This window comes from Polypterus senegalus, chromosome 4 (assembly GCF_016835505.1).
Source record: "Polypterus senegalus isolate Bchr_013 chromosome 4, ASM1683550v1, whole genome shotgun sequence".
In the NCBI taxonomy this organism is placed as follows: domain Eukaryota; kingdom Metazoa; phylum Chordata; class Cladistia; order Polypteriformes; family Polypteridae; genus Polypterus; species Polypterus senegalus.
Window position 1 is genome coordinate 231764394 of NC_053157.1, and position 17294 is coordinate 231781687.

The window sequence follows — 17294 nt, forward strand, 5'->3', positions numbered from 1 at the left end:
GTCTATCCATCCATCCATGAGGAGGAACTGGGAACAGGGCTGGTCTTAAATGGGTGGCGAGAGCCGACAGAAGGGGATCAGCATGAAGGACAACGTACATTGTAATTCAAAAGACATTCGAAAAATTTCAAAAGAATGGCAAAACTAAAAAAAATGAAGACAGGCAGGGAAGGAGAGAAAAAAAACATAAGAATGTCGTATAGAAAAGAGGGCTTCCACTGTTGCCTATTTGGGGAGAGAAAACAAGCAGCCATCGTTTACGGCCATACCACTCTGAATACGCCCGAACTCGTCTGATCTCGGAAGCTAAGCAGAGTCGGGCTCGGTTAGTACTTGGATGGGAGACCGCCTGGGAATACCGAGTGCTGTAAGCTTTTGCCTTTGTGCCATTAGGAGTCGCCCTTCACCTCGTCTTTTCTTTTCCTCCTTCCACCCGTGTCAGAAGCTGGGCTCTTGGCAGCCGAGTGATCTGGGGCAGCCCTGGGTACACGTCGAGACTTGAGCCGGTGCTTGCCCTCCCTTTGATTCCACTGTGGGATTGCACTTTAGCAAGGACACGAGGTTGCTGGTCCTTTCTGGACGATGCTCCCCTTTATAAAGTTGCAGGCTCCCGTCTGAAGAGCTGCACGAGATCTATCTGTCTGTCTATCCATCCATCCATGAGGAGGAACTGGGAACAGGGCTGGTCTTAAATGGGTGGCGAGAGCCGACAGAAGGGGATCAGCATGAAGGACAACGTACATTGTAATTCAAAAGACATTCCGAAAAATTTCAAAAGAATGGCAAAACTAAAAAAAAAATGAAGACAGGCAGGGAAGGAGAGAAAAAAAACATAAGAATGTCGTATAGAAAAGAGGGCTTCCACTGTTGCCTATTTGGGGAGAGAAAACAAGCAGCCATCGTTTACGGCCATACCACTCTGAATACGCCCGAACTCGTCCGATCTCGGAAGCTAAGCAGAGTCGGGCTCGGTTAGTACTTGGATGGGAGACCTCCTGGGAATCCCGAGTGCTGTAAGCTTTTGCCTTTCTGCCAGCAGGTGTCGCCCTTCACCTCGTCTTTTTCTTTTGGCTCTTGGCAGGAAGGAAAGCGGCTTAAAATCAGTAAAGAGGCACAAAAAGGATGAATGATTATTTGTATTATTGTTTTATTACGGTGGGTGAGGGTCCTTAAGATAAATAAATAAATTGATTAGTTAATTTAAATTAATATTATTTTTGATACCATTTTTCTAGGGGGCGGGGGTTCTGAAAATAAATAAATAAATGGACAGACTGACAGACAGATTGACCGATTGACTGATTTTTGGAACTTCTTTATTTATTGCTTAAAGCTCCCAGAGCCGTTGTGTCACAGGCTCCTGCTTCACAATCACCACCTCCATAAAATGAAACACATGTTTTCAGTCTATTTTTTGAACCGGGATTATCAGGGAGAGCGCAAACGCAGTCCCCCACTACCACAAATTATGCAATCGAGTTTCCTGCATTTGGGGAAATCGCAGAGATCAGCACACCTGAGTGCAATGGATGAGCCTCGCCCTGGGAGAACCACCTTAGTGATCATGGTATCTCCCCTGCCAGGTAAGTATGAGTTGTTCAGCCCGGCGCTCATCCTCCCACTTCTTCGCTTCGCCGCCGGCAGCGGAGGATTTCCCCAGCGCAGTCCTCGGTCCTTCGGGCTCCTTCGGGCTCCTTCGGGCTTCTTCGGCCTCTGGAGCGCGCATGCGCGGAGTTAGCCACTCACCAGACGCCCGTGTGCCCCGTGACTCGGATGACGGGTTGCAAAGACCTCACCACCTTGATTAGACAGGTTTCGCCAGCAATCCCAAGGTGCACCTCGCTCTTATGCAAACCAGCCACGCATCGCTGGAGCTTATTGGCTGGAAGAGAAACAGGAGAGATAGGACTGGGCGGACGCTGAATGATAAACAGCCGCTCAACAGCTTAGACAGGCGGCAGGCGGCAAGCGGCAGGAGGACGCAAAGCTGCGAAATAGGGAGGCGATCCTGCGCCCGGAGACCGAGAGGAAGAACACCTCGGCGTGGCGTCGCACACGGCAGCAAAGCACCATCGGGAAGACCTGCGTCGAGGCCGCCGAGTGATCTGGGGCAGCCCTGGGTACAAGTTCGAGACTTGAGCCGGTGCTTGCCCTTCCTTTGATTCCACTGTGGGATTGCACTTTAGCAAGGACACGAGGTTGCTGGTCCTTTCTGGACGATGCTCCCTTTATAAAGTTGCAGGCTCCCGTCTGAAGAGCTGCACGAGATCTATCTGTCTGTCTATCCATCCATCCATGAGGAGGAACTGGGAACAGGGCTGGTCTTAAATGGGTGGCGAGAGCCGACAGAAGGGGATCAGCATGAAGGACAACGTACATTGTAATTCAAAAGACATTCCGAAAAATTTCAAAAGAATGGCAAAACTAAAAAAAATGAAGACAGGCAGGGAAGGAGAGAAAAAAAAAACATAAGAATGTCGTATAGAAAAGAGGGCTTCCACTGTTGCCTATTTGGGGAGAGAAAAACAAGCAGCCATCGTTTACGGCCATACCACTCTGAATACGCCCGAACTCGTCTGATCTCGGAAGCTAAGCAGAGTCGGGCTCGGTTAGTACTTGGATGGGAGACCGCCTGGGAATACCGAGTGCTGTAAGCTTTTGCCTTTGTGCCATTAGGAGTCGCCCTTCACCTCGTCTTTTCTTTTCCTCCTTCCACCCGTGTCAGAAGCTGGGCTCTTGGCAGCCGAGTGATCTGGGGCAGCCCTGGGTACACGCTCGAGACTTGAGCCGGTGCTTGCCCTCCCTTTGATTCCACTGTGGGATTGCACTTTAGCAAGGACACGAGGTTGCTGGTCCTTTCTGGACGATGCTCCCTTTATAAAGTTGCAGGCTCCCGTCTGAAGAGCTGCACGAGATCTATCTGTCTGTCTATCCATCCATCCATGAGGAGGAACTGGGAACAGGGCTGGTCTTAAATGGGTGGCGAGAGCCGACAGAAGGGGATCAGCATGAAGGACAACGTACATTGTAATTCAAAAGACATTCAAAAATTTCAAAAGAATGGCAAAACTAAAAAAAATGAAGACAGGCAGGGAAGGAGAGAAAAAAAACATAAGAATGTCGTATAGAAAAGAGGGCTTCCACTGTTGCCTGTTTGGGGAGAGAAAACAAGCAGCCATCGTTTACGGCCATACCACTCTGAATACGCCCGAACTCGTCTGATCTCGGAAGCTAAGCAGAGTCGGGCTCGGTTAGTACTTGGATGGGAGACCGCCTGGGAATACCGAGTGCTGTAAGCTTTTGCCTTTGTGCCATTAGGAGTCGCCCTTCACCTCGTCTTTTCTTTTCCTCCTTCCACCCGTGTCAGAAGCTGGGCTCTTGGCAGCCGAGTGATCTGGGGCAGCCCTGGGACACGGTCGAGACTTGAGCCGGTGCTTGCCCTCCCTTTGATTCCACTGTGGGATTGCACTTTAGCAAGGACACGAGGTTGCTGGTCCTTTCTGGACGATGCTCCCCTTTATAAAGTTGCAGGCTCCCCGTCTGAAGAGCTGCACGAGATCTATCTGTCTGTCTATCCATCCATCCATGAGGAGGAACTGGGAACAGGGCTGGTCTTAAATGGGTGGCGAGAGCCGACAGAAGGGGATCAGCATGAAGGACAACGTACATTGTAATTCAAAAGACATTCGAAAAATTTCAAAAGAATGGCAAAACTAAAAAAAATGAAGACAGGCAGGGAAGGAGAGAAAAAAAAACATAAGAATGTCGTATAGAAAAGAGGGCTTCCACTGTTGCCTATTTGGGGAGAGAAAAACAAGCAGCCATCGTTTACGGCCATACCACTCTGAATACGCCCGAACTCGTCCGATCTCGGAAGCTAAGCAGAGTCGGGCTCGGTTAGTACTTGGATGGGAGACCTCCTGGGAATCCCGAGTGCTGTAAGCTTTTGCCTTTCTGCCAGCAGGTGTCGCCCTTCACCTCGTCTTTTTCTTTTGGCTCTTGGCAGGAAGGAAAGCGGCTTAAAATCAGTAAAGAGGCACAAAAAGGATGAATGATTATTTGTATTATTGTTTTATTACGGTGGGTGAGGGTCCTTAAGATAAATAAATAAATTGATTAGTTAATTTAAATTAATATTATTTTTGATACCATTTTTCTAGGGGGCGGGGGTTCTGAAAATAAATAAATAAATGGACAGACTGACAGACAGATTGACCGATTGACTGATTTTTGGAACTTCTTTATTTATTGCTTAAAGCTCCCAGAGCCGTTGTGTCACAGGCTCCTGCTTCACAATCACCACCTCCATAAAATGAAACACATGTTTTCAGTCTATTTTTTGAACCGGGATTATCAGGGGAGAGCGCGAACGCAGTCCCCCACTACCACAAATTATGCAATCGAGTTTCCCGCATTTGGGGAAATCGCAGAGGTCAGCACACCCGGAGTGCAATGGATGAGCCTCGCCCTGGGAGAACCACCTTAGTGATCATGGTATCTCCCCTGCCAGGTAAGTATGAGTTGTTCAGCCCGGCGCTCATCCTCCCACTTCTTCGCTTCGCCGCCGGCAGCGGAGGATTTCCCCAGCGCAGTCCTCGGTCCTTCGGGCTCCTTCGGGGTCCTTCGGCCTCCCATCTGGAGCGCGCATGCGCGGGAGTTAGCCACTCACCAGACGCCCGTGTGCCCCGTGACTCGGATGACGGGTTTGCAAAGACCTCACCACCTTGATTAGACAGGTTTCGCCAGCAATCCCAAGGTGCACCTCGCTCTTATGCAAACCAGCCACGCATCGCTGGAGCTTATTGGCTGGAAGAGAAACAGGAGAGATAGGACTGGGCGGACGCTGAATGATAAACAGCCGCCAACAGCTTAGACAGGCGGCAGGCGGCAAGCGGCAGGAGGACGCAAAGCTGCGAAATAGGGAGGCGATCCTGCGCCCGGAGACCGAGAGGAAGAACACCTCGGCGTGGCGCCGCACACGGCAGCAAAGCACCATCGGGAAGACCTGCGCCGAGGCCGCCGAGTGATCTGGGGCAGCCCTGGGTACAAGTTCGAGACTTGAGCCGGTGCTTGCCCTTCCCTTTGATTCCACTGTGGGATTGCACTTTAGCAAGGACACGAGGTTGCTGGTCCTTTCTGGACGATGCTCCCCTTTATAAAGTTGCAGGCTCCCCGTCTGAAGAGCTGCACGAGATCTATCTGTCTGTCTATCCATCCATCCATGAGGAGGAACTGGGAACAGGGCTGGTCTTAAATGGGTGGCGAGAGCCGACAGAAGGGGATCAGCATGAAGGACAACGTACATTGTAATTCAAAAGACATTCGAAAAATTTCAAAAGAATGGCAAAACTAAAAAAAATGAAGACAGGCGGGGAAGGAGAAAAAAAAAACATAAGAATGTCGTATAGAAAAGAGGGCTTCCACTGTTGCCTATTTGGGGAGAGAAAAACAAGCAGCCATCGTTTACGGCCATACCACTCTGAATACGCCCGAACTCGTCTGATCTCGGAAGCTAAGCAGAGTCGGGCTCGGTTAGTACTTGGATGGGAGACCGCCTGGGAATACCGAGTGCTGTAAGCTTTTGCCTTTGTGCCATTAGGAGTCGCCCTTCACCTCGTCTTTTCTTTTCCTCCTTCCACCCGTGTCAGAAGCTGGGCTCTTGGCAGCCGAGTGATCTGGGGCAGCCCTGGGTACACGGTCGAGACTTGAGCCGGTGCTTGCCCTCCCTTTGATTCCACTGTGGGATTGCACTTTAGCAAGGACACGAGGTTGCTGGTCCTTTCTGGACGATGCTCCCTTTATAAAGTTGCAGGCTCCCGTCTGAAGAGCTGCACGAGATCTATCTGTCTGTCTATCCATCCATCCATGAGGAGGAACTGGGAACAGGGCTGGTCTTAAATGGGTGGCGAGAGCCGACAGAAGGGGATCAGCATGAAGGACAACGTACATTGTAATTCAAAAGACATTCGAAAAATTTCAAAAGAATGGCAAAACTAAAAAAAATGAAGACAGGCAGGGAAGGAGAGAAAAAAAACATAAGAATGTCGTATAGAAAAGAGGGCTTCCACTGTTGCCTATTTGGGGAGAGAAAAACAAGCAGCCATCGTTTACGGCCATACCACTCTGAATACGCCCGAACTCGTCTGATCTCGGAAGCTAAGCAGAGTCGGGCTCGGTTAGTACTTGGATGGGAGACCGCCTGGGAATACCGAGTGCTGTAAGCTTTTGCCTTTGTGCCATTAGGAGTCGCCCTTCACCTCGTCTTTTCTTTTCCTCCTTCCGCCCGTGTCAGAAGCTGGGCTCTTGGCAGCCGAGTGATCTGGGGCAGCCCTGGGTACCCGGTCGAGACTTGAGCCGGTGCTTGCCCTCCCTTTGATTCCACTGTGGGATTGCACTTTAGCAAGGACACGAGGTTGCTGGTCCTTTCTGGACGATGCTCCCTTTATAATGTTGCAGGCTCCCGTCTGAAGAGCTGCACGAGATCTATCTGTCTGTCTATCCATCCATCCATGAGGAGGAACTGGGAACAGGGCTGGTCTTAAATGGGTGGCGAGAGCCGACAGAAGGGGATCAGCATGAAGGACAACGTACATTGTAATTCAAAAGACATTCGAAAAATTTCAAAAGAATGGCAAAACTAAAAAAAATGAAGACAGGCAGGGAAGGAGAGAAAAAAAACATAAGAATGTCGTATAGAAAAGAGGGCTTCCACTGTTGCCTATTTGGGGAGAGAAAACAAGCAGCCATCGTTTACGGCCATACCACTCTGAATACGCCCGAACTCGTCTGATCTCGGAAGCTAAGCAGAGTCGGGCTCGGTTAGTACTTGGATGGGAGACCGCCTGGGAATACCGAGTGCTGTAAGCTTTTGCCTTTGTGCCATTAGGAGTCGCCCTTCACCTCGTCTTTTCTTTTCCTCCTTCCACCCGTGTCAGAAGCTGGGCTCTTGGCAGCCGAGTGATCTGGGGCAGCCCTGGGTACACGGTCGAGACTTGAGCCGGTGCTTGCCCTCCCTTTGATTCCACTGTGGGATTGCACTTTAGCAAGGACACGAGGTTGCTGGTCCTTTCTGGACGATGCTCCCTTTATAAAGTTGCAGGCTCCCGTCTGAAGAGCTGCACGAGATCTATCTGTCTGTCTATCCATCCATCCATGAGGAGGAACTGGGAACAGGGCTGGTCTTAAATGGGTGGCGAGAGCCGACAGAAGGGGATCAGCATGAAGGACAACGTACATTGTAATTCAAAAGACATTCGAAAAATTTCAAAAGAATGGCAAAACTAAAAAAAATGAAGACAGGCAGGGAAGGAGAGAAAAAAAAACATAAGAATGTCGTATAGAAAAGAGGGCTTCCACTGTTGCCTATTTGGGGAGAGAAAAACAAGCAGCCATCGTTTACGGCCATACCACTCTGAATACGCCCGAACTCGTCTGATCTCGGAAGCTAAGCAGAGTCGGGCTCGGTTAGTACTTGGATGGGAGACCGCCTGGGAATACCGAGTGCTGTAAGCTTTTGCCTTTGTGCCATTAGGAGTCGCCCTTCACCTCGTCTTTTCTTTTCCTCCTTCCACCCGTGTCAGAAGCTGGGCTCTTGGCAGCCGAGTGATCTGGGGCAGCCCTGGGTACACGCTCGAGACTTGAGCCGGTGCTTGCCCTCCCTTTGATTCCACTGTGGGATTGCACTTTAGCAAGGACACGAGGTTGCTGGTCCTTTCTGGACGATGCTCCCTTTATAAAGTTGCAGGCTCCCGTCTGAAGAGCTGCACGAGATCTATCTGTCTGTCTATCCATCCATCCATGAGGAGGAACTGGGAACAGGGCTGGTCTTAAATGGGTGGCGAGAGCCGACAGAAGGGGATCAGCATGAAGGACAACGACATTGTAATTCAAAAGACATTCGAAAAATTTCAAAAGAATGGCAAAACTAAAAAAATGAAGACAGGCAGGGAAGGAGAGAAAAAAAACATAAGAATGTCGTATAGAAAAGAGGGCTTCCACTGTTGCCTATTTGGGGAGAGAAAAACAAGCAGCCATCGTTTACGGCCATACCACTCTGAATACGCCCGAACTCGTCTGATCTCGGAAGCTAAGCAGAGTCGGGCTCGGTTAGTACTTGGATGGGAGACCGCCTGGGAATACCGAGTGCTGTAAGCTTTTGCCTTTGTGCCATTAGGAGTCGCCCTTCACCTCGTCTTTTCTTTTCCTCCTTCCACCCGTGTCAGAAGCTGGGCTCTTGGCAGCCGAGTGATCTGGGGCAGCCCTGGGTACACGCTCGAGACTTGAGCCGGTGCTTGCCCTCCCTTTGATTCCACTGTGGGATTGCACTTTAGCAAGGACACGAGGTTGCTGGTCCTTTCTGGACGATGCTCCCTTTATAAAGTTGCAGGCTCCCGTCTGAAGAGCTGCACGAGATCTATCTGTCTGTCTATCCATCCATCCATGAGGAGGAACTGGGAACAGGGCTGGTCTTAAATGGGTGGCGAGAGCCGACAGAAGGGGATCAGCATGAAGGACAACGTACATTGTAATTCAAAAGACATTCGAAAAATTTCAAAAGAATGGCAAAACTAAAAAAAATGAAGACAGGCAGGGAAGGAGAGAAAAAAACATAAGAATGTCGTATAGAAAAGAGGGCTTCCACTGTTGCCTATTTGGGAGAGAAAACAAGCAGCCATCGTTTACGGCCATACCACTCTGAATACGCCCGAACTCGTCTGATCTCGGAAGCTAAGCAGAGTCGGGCTCGGTTAGTACTTGGATGGGAGACCGCCTGGGAATACCGAGTGCTGTAAGCTTTTGCCTTTCTGCCAGCAGGTGTCGCCCTTCACCTCGTCTTTTTCTTTTGGCTCTTGGCAGGAAGGAAAGCGGCTTAAAATCAGTAAAGAGGCACAAAAAGGATGAATGATTATTTGTATTATTGTTTTATTACGGTGGGTGAGGGTCCTTAAGATAAATAAATAAATTGATTAGTTAATTTAAATTAATATTATTTTTGATACCATTTTTCTAGGGGGCGGGGGTTCTGAAAATAAATAAATAAATGGACAGACTGACAGACAGATTGACCGATTGACTGATTTTGGAACTTCTTTATTTATTGCTTAAAGCTCCCAGAGCCGTTGTGTCACAGGCTCCTGCTTCACAATCACCACCTCCATAAAATGAAACACATGTTTTCAGTCTATTTTTTGAACCGGGATTATCAGGGGAGAGCCGAACGCAGTCCCCCACTACCACAAATTATGCAATCGAGTTTCCCGCATTTGGGGAAATCGCAGAGGTCAGCACACCCGGAGTGCAATGGATGAGCCTCGCCCTGGGAGAACCACCTTAGTGATCATGGTATCTCCCCTGCCAGGTAAGTATGAGTTGTTCAGCCCGGCGCTCATCCTCCCACTTCTTCGCTTCGCCGCCGGCAGCGGGAGGATTTCCCCAGCGCAGTCCTCGGTCCTTCGGGCTCCTTCGGGATCCTTCGGGCTTCTTCGCCTCTGGAGCGCATGCGCGGGAGTTAGCCACTCACCAGACGCCCGTGTTCCCCGTGACTCGGATGACGGGTTGCAAAGACCTCACCACCTTGATTAGACAGGTTTCGCCAGCAATCCCAAGGTGCACCTCGCTCTTATGCAAACCAGCCACGCATCGCTGGAGCTTATTGGCTGGAAGAGAAACAGGAGAGATAGGACTGGGCGGGACGCTGAATGATAAACAGCCGCTCAACAGCTTAGACAGGCGGCAGGCGGCAAGCGGCAGGAGGACGCAAAGCTGCGAAATAGGGAGGCGATCCTGCGCCCGGAGACCGAGAGGAAGAACACCTCGGCGTGGCGCCGCACACGGCAGCAAAGCACCATCGGGAAGACCTGCGTCGAGGCCGCCGAGTGATCTGGGGCAGCCCTGGGTACACGTTCGAGACTTGAGCCGGTGCTTGCCCTCCCTTCCTTTGATTCCACTGTGGGATTGCACTTTAGCAAGGACACGAGGTTGCTGGTCCTTTCTGGACGATGCTCCCCTTTATAAAGTTGCAGGCTCCCCGTCTGAAGAGCTGCACGAGATCTATCTGTCTGTCCATCCATCCATCCATGAGGAGGAACTGGGAACAGGGCTGGTCTTAAATGGGTGGCGAGAGCCGACAGAAGGGGATCAGCATGAAGGACAACGTACATTGTAATTCAAAAGACATTCGAAAAATTTCAAAAGAATGGCAAAACTAAAAAAAATGAAGACAGGCAGGGAAAGGAGAGAAAAAAAAAACCATAAGAATGTCGTATAGAAAAGAGGGCTTCCACTGTTGCCTATTTGGGGAGAGAAAAACAAGCAGCCATCGTTTACGGCCATACCACTCTGAATACGCCCGAACTCGTCTGATCTCGGAAGCTAAGCAGAGTCGGGCTCGGTTAGTACTTGGATGGGAGACCGCCTGGGAATACCGAGTGCTGTAAGCTTTTGCCTTTGTGCCATTAGGAGTCGCCCTTCACCTCGTCTTTTCTTTTCCTCCTTCCACCCGTGTCAGAAGCTGGGCTCTTGGCAGCCGAGTGATCTGGGGCAGCCCTGGGTACACGCTCGAGACTTGAGCCGGTGCTTGCCCTCCCTTTGATTCCACTGTGGGATTGCACTTTAGCAAGGACACGAGGTTGCTGGTCCTTTCTGGACGATGCTCCCTTTATAAAGTTGCAGGCTCCCGTCTGAAGAGCTGCACGAGATCTATCTGTCTGTCTATCCATCCATCCATGAGGAGGAACTGGGAACAGGGCTGGTCTTAAATGGGTGGCGAGAGCCGACAGAAGGGGATCAGCATGAAGGACAACGTACATTGTAATTCAAAAGACATTCGAAAAATTTCAAAAGAATGGCAAAACTAAAAAAAATGAAGACAGGCAGGGAAGGAGAGAAAAAAAACATAAGAATGTCGTATAGAAAAGAGGGCTTCCACTGTTGCCTATTTGGGGAGAGAAAAACAAGCAGCCATCGTTTACGGCCATACCACTCTGAATACGCCCGAACTCGTCTGATCTCGGAAGCTAAGCAGAGTCGGGCTCGTTAGTACTTGGATGGGAGACCGCCTGGGAATACCGAGTGCTGTAAGCTTTTGCCTTTCTGCCAGCAGGTGTCGCCCTTCACCTCGTCTTTTCTTTTGGCTCTTGGCAGGAAGGAAAGCGGCTTAAAATCAGTAAAGAGGCACAAAAAGGATGAATGATTATTTGTATTATTGTTTTATTACGGTGGGTGAGGGTCCTTAAGATAAATAAATAAATTGATTAGTTAATTTAAATTAATATTATTTTTGATACCATTTTTCTAGGGGGCGGGGGTTCTGAAAATAAATAAATAAATGGACAGACTGACAGACAGATTGACCGATTGACTGATTTTTGGAACTTCTTTATTTATTGCTTAAAGCTCCCAGAGCCGTTGTGTCACAGGCTCCTGCTTCACAATCACCACCTCCATAAAATGAAACACATGTTTTCAGTCTATTTTTTGAACCGGGATTATCAGGGAGAGCGAACGCAGTCCCCACTACCACAAATTATGCAATCGAGTTTCCGCATTTGGGAACCGCAGAGATCAGCACACCCGGAGTGCAATGGATGAGCCTCGCCCTGGGAGAACCACCTTAGTGATCATGGTATCTCCCCTGCCAGGTAAGTATGAGTTGTTCAGCCCGGCGCTCATCCTCCCACTTCTTCGCTTCGCCGCCGGCAGCGGAGGATTTCCCCAGCGCAGTCCTCGGTCCTTCGGGCTCCTTCGGGATCCTTCGGGCTTCTTCGGCCTCTGGAGCGCGCATGCGCGGAGTTAGCCACTCACCAGACGCCCGTGTGCCCCGTGACTCGGATGACGGGTTTGCAAAGACCTCACCACCTTGATTAGACAGGTTTCGCCAGCAATCCCAAGGTGCACCTCGCTCTTATGCAAACCAGCCACGCATCGCTGGAGCTTATTGGCTGGAAGAGAAACAGGAGAGATAGGACTGGGCGGACGCTGAATGATAAACAGCCGCTCAACAGCTTAGACAGGCGGCAGGCGGCAAGCGGCAGGAGGACGCAAAGCTGCGAAATAGGGAGGCGATCCTGCGCCCGGAGACCGAGAGGAAGAACACCTCGGCGTGGCGCCGCACACGGCAGCAAAGCACCATCGGGAAGACCTGCGCCGAGGCCGCCGAGTGATCTGGGGCAGCCCTGGGTACAAGTTCGAGACTTGAGCCGGTGCTTGCCCTTCCTTTGATTCCACTGTGGGATTGCACTTTAGCAAGGACACGAGGTTGCTGGTCCTTTCTGGACGATGCTCCCCTTTATAAAGTTGCAGGCTCCCCGTCTGAAGAGCTGCACGAGATCTATCTGTCTGTCTATCCATCCATCCATGAGGAGGAACTGGGAACAGGGCTGGTCTTAAATGGGTGGCGAGAGCCGACAGAAGGGGATCAGCATGAAGGACAACGTACATTGTAATTCAAAAGACATTCAAAAAATTTCAAAAGAATGGCAAAACTAAAAAAAATGAAGACAGGCAGGGAAGGAGAGAAAAAAAACATAAGAATGTCGTATAGAAAAGAGGGCTTCCACTGTTGCCTATTTGGGAGAGAAAAACAAGCAGCCATCGTTTACGGCCATACCACTCTGAATACGCCCGAACTCGTCTGATCTCGGAAGCTAAGCAGAGTCGGGCTCGGTTAGTACTTGGATGGGAGACCGCCTGGGAATACCGAGTGCTGTAAGCTTTTGCCTTTGTGCCATTAGGAGTCGCCCTTCACCTCGTCTTTTCTTTTCCTCCTTCCACCCGTGTCAGAAGCTGGGCTCTTGGCAGCCGAGTGATCTGGGGCAGCCCTGGGTACACGCTCGAGACTTGAGCCGGTGCTTGCCCTCCCTTTGATTCCACTGTGGGATTGCACTTTAGCAAGGACACGAGGTTGCTGGTCCTTTCTGGACGATGCTCCCCTTTATAAAGTTGCAGGCTCCCGTCTGAAGAGCTGCACGAGATCTATCTGTCTGTCTATCCATCCATCCATGAGGAGGAACTGGGAACAGGGCTGGTCTTAAATGGGTGGCGAGAGCCGACAGAAGGGGATCAGCATGAAGGACAACGTACATTGTAATTCAAAAGACATTCGAAAAATTTCAAAAGAATGGCAAAACTAAAAAAAATGAAGACAGGCAGGGAAGGAAGAGAAAAAAAAAACATAAGAATGTCGTATAGAAAAGAGGGCTTCCACTGTTGCCTATTTGGGGAGAAAAACAAGCAGCCATCGTTTACGGCCATACCACTCTGAATACGCCCGAACTCGTCTGATCTCGGAAGCTAAGCAGAGTCGGGCTCGGTTAGTACTTGGATGGGAGACCGCCTGGGAATACCGAGTGCTGTAAGCTTTTGCCTTTGTGCCATTAGGAGTCGCCCTTCACCTCGTCTTTTCTTTTCTTCCTTCCACCCGTGTCAGAAGCTGGGCTCTTGGCAGCCGAGTGATCTGGGGCAGCCCTGGGTACACGCTCGAGACTTGAGCCGGTGCTTGCCCTCCCTTTGATTCCACTGTGGGATTGCACTTTAGCAAGGACACGAGGTTGCTGGTCCTTTCTGGACGATGCTCCCTTTATAAAGTTGCAGGCTCCCGTCTGAAGAGCTGCACGAGATCTATCTGTCTGTCTATCCATCCATCCATGAGGAGGAACTGGGAACAGGGCTGGTCTTAAATGGGTGGCGAGAGCCGACAGAAGGGGATCAGCATGAAGGACAACGTACATTGTAATTCAAAAGACATTCGAAAAATTTCAAAAGAATGGCAAAACTAAAAAAAATGAAGACAGGCAGGGAAGGAGAGAAAAAAAACATAAGAATGTCGTATAGAAAAGAGGGCTTCCACTGTTGCCTATTTGGGGAGAGAAAAACAAGCAGCCATCGTTTACGGCCATACCACTCTGAATACGCCCGAACTCGTCTGATCTCGGAAGCTAAGCAGAGTCGGGCTCGGTTAGTACTTGGATGGGAGACCGCCTGGGAATACCGAGTGCTGTAAGCTTTTGCCTTTGTGCCATTAGGAGTCGCCCTTCACCTCGTCTTTTTCTTTTCCTCCTTCCACCCGTGTCAGAAGCTGGGCTCTTGGCAGCCGAGTGATCTGGGGCAGCCCTGGGTACACGCTCGAGACTTGAGCCGGTGCTTGCCCTCCCTTTGATTCCACTGTGGGATTGCACTTTAGCAAGGACACGAGGTTGCTGGTCCTTTCTGGACGATGCTCCCTTTATAAAGTTGCAGGCTCCCGTCTGAAGAGCTGCACGAGATCTATCTGTCTGTCTATCCATCCATCCATGAGGAGGAACTGGGAACAGGGCTGGTCTTAAATGGGTGGCGAGAGCCGACAGAAGGGGATCAGCATGAAGGACAACGTACATTGTAATTCAAAAGACATTCGAAAAATTTCAAAAGACTGGCAAAACTAAAAAAAATGAAGACAGGCAGGGAAGGAGAGAAAAAAAAACATAAGAATGTCGTATAGAAAAGAGGGCTTCCACTGTTGCCTATTTGGGGAGAGAAAACAAGCAGCCATCGTTTACGGCCATACCACTCTGAATACGCCCGAACTCGTCTGATCTCGGAAGCTAAGCAGAGTCGGGCTCGGTTAGTACTTGGATGGGAGACCGCCTGGGAATACCGAGTGCTGTAAGCTTTTGCCTTTGTGCCATTAGGAGTCGCCCTTCACCTCGTCTTTTTCTTTTCCTCCTTCCACCCGTGTCAGAAGCTGGGCTCTTGGCAGCCGAGTGATCTGGGGCAGCCCTGGGTACACGTTCGAGACTTGAGCCGGTGCTTGCCCTCCCTTTGATTCCACTGTGGGATTGCACTTTAGCAAGGACACGAGGTTGCTGGTCCTTTCTGGACGATGCTCCCTTTATAAAGTTGCAGGCTCCCCGTCTGAAGAGCTGCACGAGATCTATCTGTCTGTCTATCCATCCATCCATGAGGAGGAACTGGGAACAGGGCTGGTCTTAAATGGGTGGCGAGAGCCGACAGAAGGGGATCAGCATGAAGGACAACGTACATTGTAATTCAAAAGACATTCCGAAAAATTTCAAAAGAATGGCAAAACTAAAAAAAAATGAAGACAGGCAGGGGAAGGAGAGAAAAAAAAACATAAGAATGTCGTATAGAAAAGAGGGCTTCCACTGTTGCCTATTTGGGGAGAGAAAACAAGCAGCCATCGTTTACGGCCATACCACTCTGAATACGCCCGAACTCGTCTGATCTCGGAAGCTAAGCAGAGTCGGGCTCGGTTAGTACTTGGATGGGAGACCTCCTGGGAATCCCGAGTGCTGTAAGCTTTTGCCTTTCTGCCAGCAGGTGTCGCCCTTCACCTCGTCTTTTTCTTTTGGCTCTTGGCAGGAAGGAAAGCGGCTTAAAATCAGTAAAGAGGCACAAAAAGGATGAATGATTATTTGTATTATTGTTTTATTACGGTGGGTGAGGGTCCTTAAGATAAATAAATAAATTGATTAGTTAATTTAAATTAATATTATTTTTGATACCATTTTTCTAGGGGGCGGGGGTTCTGAAAATAAATAAATAAATGGACAGACTGACAGACAGATTGACCGATTGACTGATTTTTGAACTTCTTTATTTATTGCTTAAAGCTCCCAGAGCCGTTGTGTCACAGGCTCCTGCTTCACAATCACCACCTCCATAAAATGAAACACATGTTTTCAGTCTATTTTTTGAACCGGGATTATCAGGGAGAGCGCAACGCAGTCCCCACTACCACAAATTATGCAATCGAGTTTCCCGCATTTGGGGAAACCAGCAGAGGTCAGCACACCCGGAGTGCAATGGATGAGCCTCGCCCTGGGAGAACCACCTTAGTGATCATGGTATCTCCCCTGCCAGGTAAGTATGAGTTGTTCAGCCCGGCGCTCATCCTCCCACTTCTTCGCTTCGCCGCTCGGCAGCGGGAGGATTTCCCCAGCGCAGTCCTCGGTCCTTCGGGCTCCTTCGGGATCCTTCGGGCTTCTTCGGCCTCTGGAGCGCGCATGCGCGGGAGTTAGCCACTCACCAGACGCCCGTGTGCCCCGTGACTCGGATGACGGGTTTGCAAAGACCTCACCACCTTGATTAGACAGGTTTCGCCAGCAATCCCAAGGTGCACCTCGCTCTTATGCAAACCAGCCACGCATCGCTGGAGCTTATTGGCTGGAAGAGAAACAGGAGAGATAGGACTGGGCGGGACGCTGAATGATAAACAGCCGCTCAACAGCTTAGACAGGCGGCAGGCGGCAAGCGGCAGGGAGGACGCAAAGCTGCGAAATAGGGAGGCGATCCTGCGCCCGGAGACCGAGAGGAAGACCACCTCGGCGTGGGCGCTCGCACACGGCAGCAAAGCACCATCGGGAAGACCTGCGCCGAGGCCGCCGAGTGATCTGGGGCAGCCCTGGGTACAAGTTCGAGACTTGAGCCGGTGCTTGCCCTTCCTTTGATTCCACTGTGGGATTGCACTTTAGCAAGGACACGAGGTTGCTGGTCCTTTCTGGACGATGCTCCCCTTTATAAAGTTGCAGGCTCCCCGTCTGAAGAGCTGCACGAGATCTATCTGTCTGTCTATCCATCCATCCATGAGGAGGAACTGGGAACAGGGCTGGTCTTAAATGGGTGGCGAGAGCCGACAGAAGGGGATCAGCATGAAGGACAACGTACATTGTAATTCAAAAGACATTCCGAAAAATTTCAAAAGAATGGCAAAACTAAAAAAAATGAAGACAGGCAGGGAAGGAGAGAAAAAAAACATAAGAATGTCGTATAGAAAAGAGGGCTTCCACTGTTGCCTATTTGGGAGAGAAAAACAAGCAGCCATCGTTTACGGCCATACCACTCTGAATACGCCCGAACTCGTCTGATCTCGGAAGCTAAGCAGAGTCGGGCTCGGTTAGTACTTGGATGGGAGACCGCCTGGGAATACCGAGTGCTGTAAGCTTTTGCCTTTGTGCCATTAGGAGTCGCCCTTCACCTCGTCTTTTCTTTTCCTCCTTCCACCCGTGTCAGAAGCTGGGCTCTTGGCAGCCGAGTGATCTGGGGCAGCCCTGGGTACACGTTCGAGACTTGAGCCGGTGCTTGCCCTCCCTTTGATTCCACTGTGGGATTGCACTTTAGCAAGGACACGAGGTTGCTGGTCCTTTCTGGACGATGCTCCCTTTATAAAGTTGCAGGCTCCCGTCTGAAGAGCTGCACGAGATCTATCTGTCTGTCTATCCATCCATCCATGAGGAGGAACTGGGAACAGGGCTGGTCTTAAATGGGTGGCGAGAGCCGACAGAAGGGGATCAGCATGA

The 17294-nt window shown here is 50.3% G+C and overlaps 24 non-coding genes across 24 annotated transcripts; 19 read left to right on the plus strand and 5 right to left on the minus strand.

The window, feature by feature from the left end:
• The first annotated feature begins 255 nt into the window (after positions 1-255).
• On the plus strand, positions 256-374 carry LOC120529063. The gene has a single exon (XR_005633604.1). It is a non-coding gene; the product is annotated as a 5S ribosomal RNA (ribosomal RNA).
• Positions 375-901: 527 nt separating this feature from the next.
• LOC120529132 lies at positions 902-1020 on the plus strand. Its single transcript, XR_005633649.1, has one exon. It is a non-coding gene; the product is annotated as a 5S ribosomal RNA (ribosomal RNA).
• Positions 1021-1428: 408 nt separating this feature from the next.
• On the minus strand, positions 1429-1591 carry LOC120529147. The gene has a single exon (XR_005633664.1). It is a non-coding gene; the product is annotated as a U1 spliceosomal RNA (small nuclear RNA).
• A 947-nt stretch (positions 1592-2538) lies between these two features.
• Positions 2539-2657, plus strand: LOC120529064. Its single transcript, XR_005633605.1, has one exon. It is a non-coding gene; the product is annotated as a 5S ribosomal RNA (ribosomal RNA).
• A 523-nt stretch (positions 2658-3180) lies between these two features.
• On the plus strand, positions 3181-3299 carry LOC120529065. The gene has a single exon (XR_005633606.1). It is a non-coding gene; the product is annotated as a 5S ribosomal RNA (ribosomal RNA).
• A 527-nt stretch (positions 3300-3826) lies between these two features.
• On the plus strand, positions 3827-3945 carry LOC120529135. The gene has a single exon (XR_005633652.1). It is a non-coding gene; the product is annotated as a 5S ribosomal RNA (ribosomal RNA).
• Positions 3946-4354: 409 nt separating this feature from the next.
• LOC120529136 lies at positions 4355-4518 on the minus strand. Its single transcript, XR_005633653.1, has one exon. It is a non-coding gene; the product is annotated as a U1 spliceosomal RNA (small nuclear RNA).
• A 943-nt stretch (positions 4519-5461) lies between these two features.
• On the plus strand, positions 5462-5580 carry LOC120529067. The gene has a single exon (XR_005633608.1). It is a non-coding gene; the product is annotated as a 5S ribosomal RNA (ribosomal RNA).
• A 525-nt stretch (positions 5581-6105) lies between these two features.
• Positions 6106-6224, plus strand: LOC120529068. Its single transcript, XR_005633609.1, has one exon. It is a non-coding gene; the product is annotated as a 5S ribosomal RNA (ribosomal RNA).
• A 524-nt stretch (positions 6225-6748) lies between these two features.
• Positions 6749-6867, plus strand: LOC120529069. The gene has a single exon (XR_005633610.1). It is a non-coding gene; the product is annotated as a 5S ribosomal RNA (ribosomal RNA).
• A 526-nt stretch (positions 6868-7393) lies between these two features.
• Positions 7394-7512, plus strand: LOC120529070. Its single transcript, XR_005633611.1, has one exon. It is a non-coding gene; the product is annotated as a 5S ribosomal RNA (ribosomal RNA).
• Positions 7513-8035: 523 nt separating this feature from the next.
• Positions 8036-8154, plus strand: LOC120529071. The gene has a single exon (XR_005633612.1). It is a non-coding gene; the product is annotated as a 5S ribosomal RNA (ribosomal RNA).
• A 522-nt stretch (positions 8155-8676) lies between these two features.
• Positions 8677-8795, plus strand: LOC120529072. Its single transcript, XR_005633613.1, has one exon. It is a non-coding gene; the product is annotated as a 5S ribosomal RNA (ribosomal RNA).
• A 408-nt stretch (positions 8796-9203) lies between these two features.
• Positions 9204-9366, minus strand: LOC120529143. The gene has a single exon (XR_005633660.1). It is a non-coding gene; the product is annotated as a U1 spliceosomal RNA (small nuclear RNA).
• A 954-nt stretch (positions 9367-10320) lies between these two features.
• LOC120529073 lies at positions 10321-10439 on the plus strand. Its single transcript, XR_005633614.1, has one exon. It is a non-coding gene; the product is annotated as a 5S ribosomal RNA (ribosomal RNA).
• A 525-nt stretch (positions 10440-10964) lies between these two features.
• LOC120529096 lies at positions 10965-11082 on the plus strand. Its single transcript, XR_005633636.1, has one exon. It is a non-coding gene; the product is annotated as a 5S ribosomal RNA (ribosomal RNA).
• A 408-nt stretch (positions 11083-11490) lies between these two features.
• LOC120529155 lies at positions 11491-11647 on the minus strand. Its single transcript, XR_005633672.1, has one exon. It is a non-coding gene; the product is annotated as a U1 spliceosomal RNA (small nuclear RNA).
• A 946-nt stretch (positions 11648-12593) lies between these two features.
• On the plus strand, positions 12594-12712 carry LOC120529074. The gene has a single exon (XR_005633615.1). It is a non-coding gene; the product is annotated as a 5S ribosomal RNA (ribosomal RNA).
• Positions 12713-13239: 527 nt separating this feature from the next.
• On the plus strand, positions 13240-13358 carry LOC120529075. Its single transcript, XR_005633616.1, has one exon. It is a non-coding gene; the product is annotated as a 5S ribosomal RNA (ribosomal RNA).
• A 525-nt stretch (positions 13359-13883) lies between these two features.
• LOC120529076 lies at positions 13884-14002 on the plus strand. The gene has a single exon (XR_005633617.1). It is a non-coding gene; the product is annotated as a 5S ribosomal RNA (ribosomal RNA).
• Positions 14003-14528: 526 nt separating this feature from the next.
• On the plus strand, positions 14529-14647 carry LOC120529078. Its single transcript, XR_005633619.1, has one exon. It is a non-coding gene; the product is annotated as a 5S ribosomal RNA (ribosomal RNA).
• Positions 14648-15177: 530 nt separating this feature from the next.
• Positions 15178-15296, plus strand: LOC120529083. The gene has a single exon (XR_005633624.1). It is a non-coding gene; the product is annotated as a 5S ribosomal RNA (ribosomal RNA).
• Positions 15297-15704: 408 nt separating this feature from the next.
• LOC120529152 lies at positions 15705-15866 on the minus strand. The gene has a single exon (XR_005633669.1). It is a non-coding gene; the product is annotated as a U1 spliceosomal RNA (small nuclear RNA).
• Positions 15867-16820: 954 nt separating this feature from the next.
• Positions 16821-16939, plus strand: LOC120529079. The gene has a single exon (XR_005633620.1). It is a non-coding gene; the product is annotated as a 5S ribosomal RNA (ribosomal RNA).
• The last annotated feature ends 355 nt before the right edge of the window (positions 16940-17294 follow it).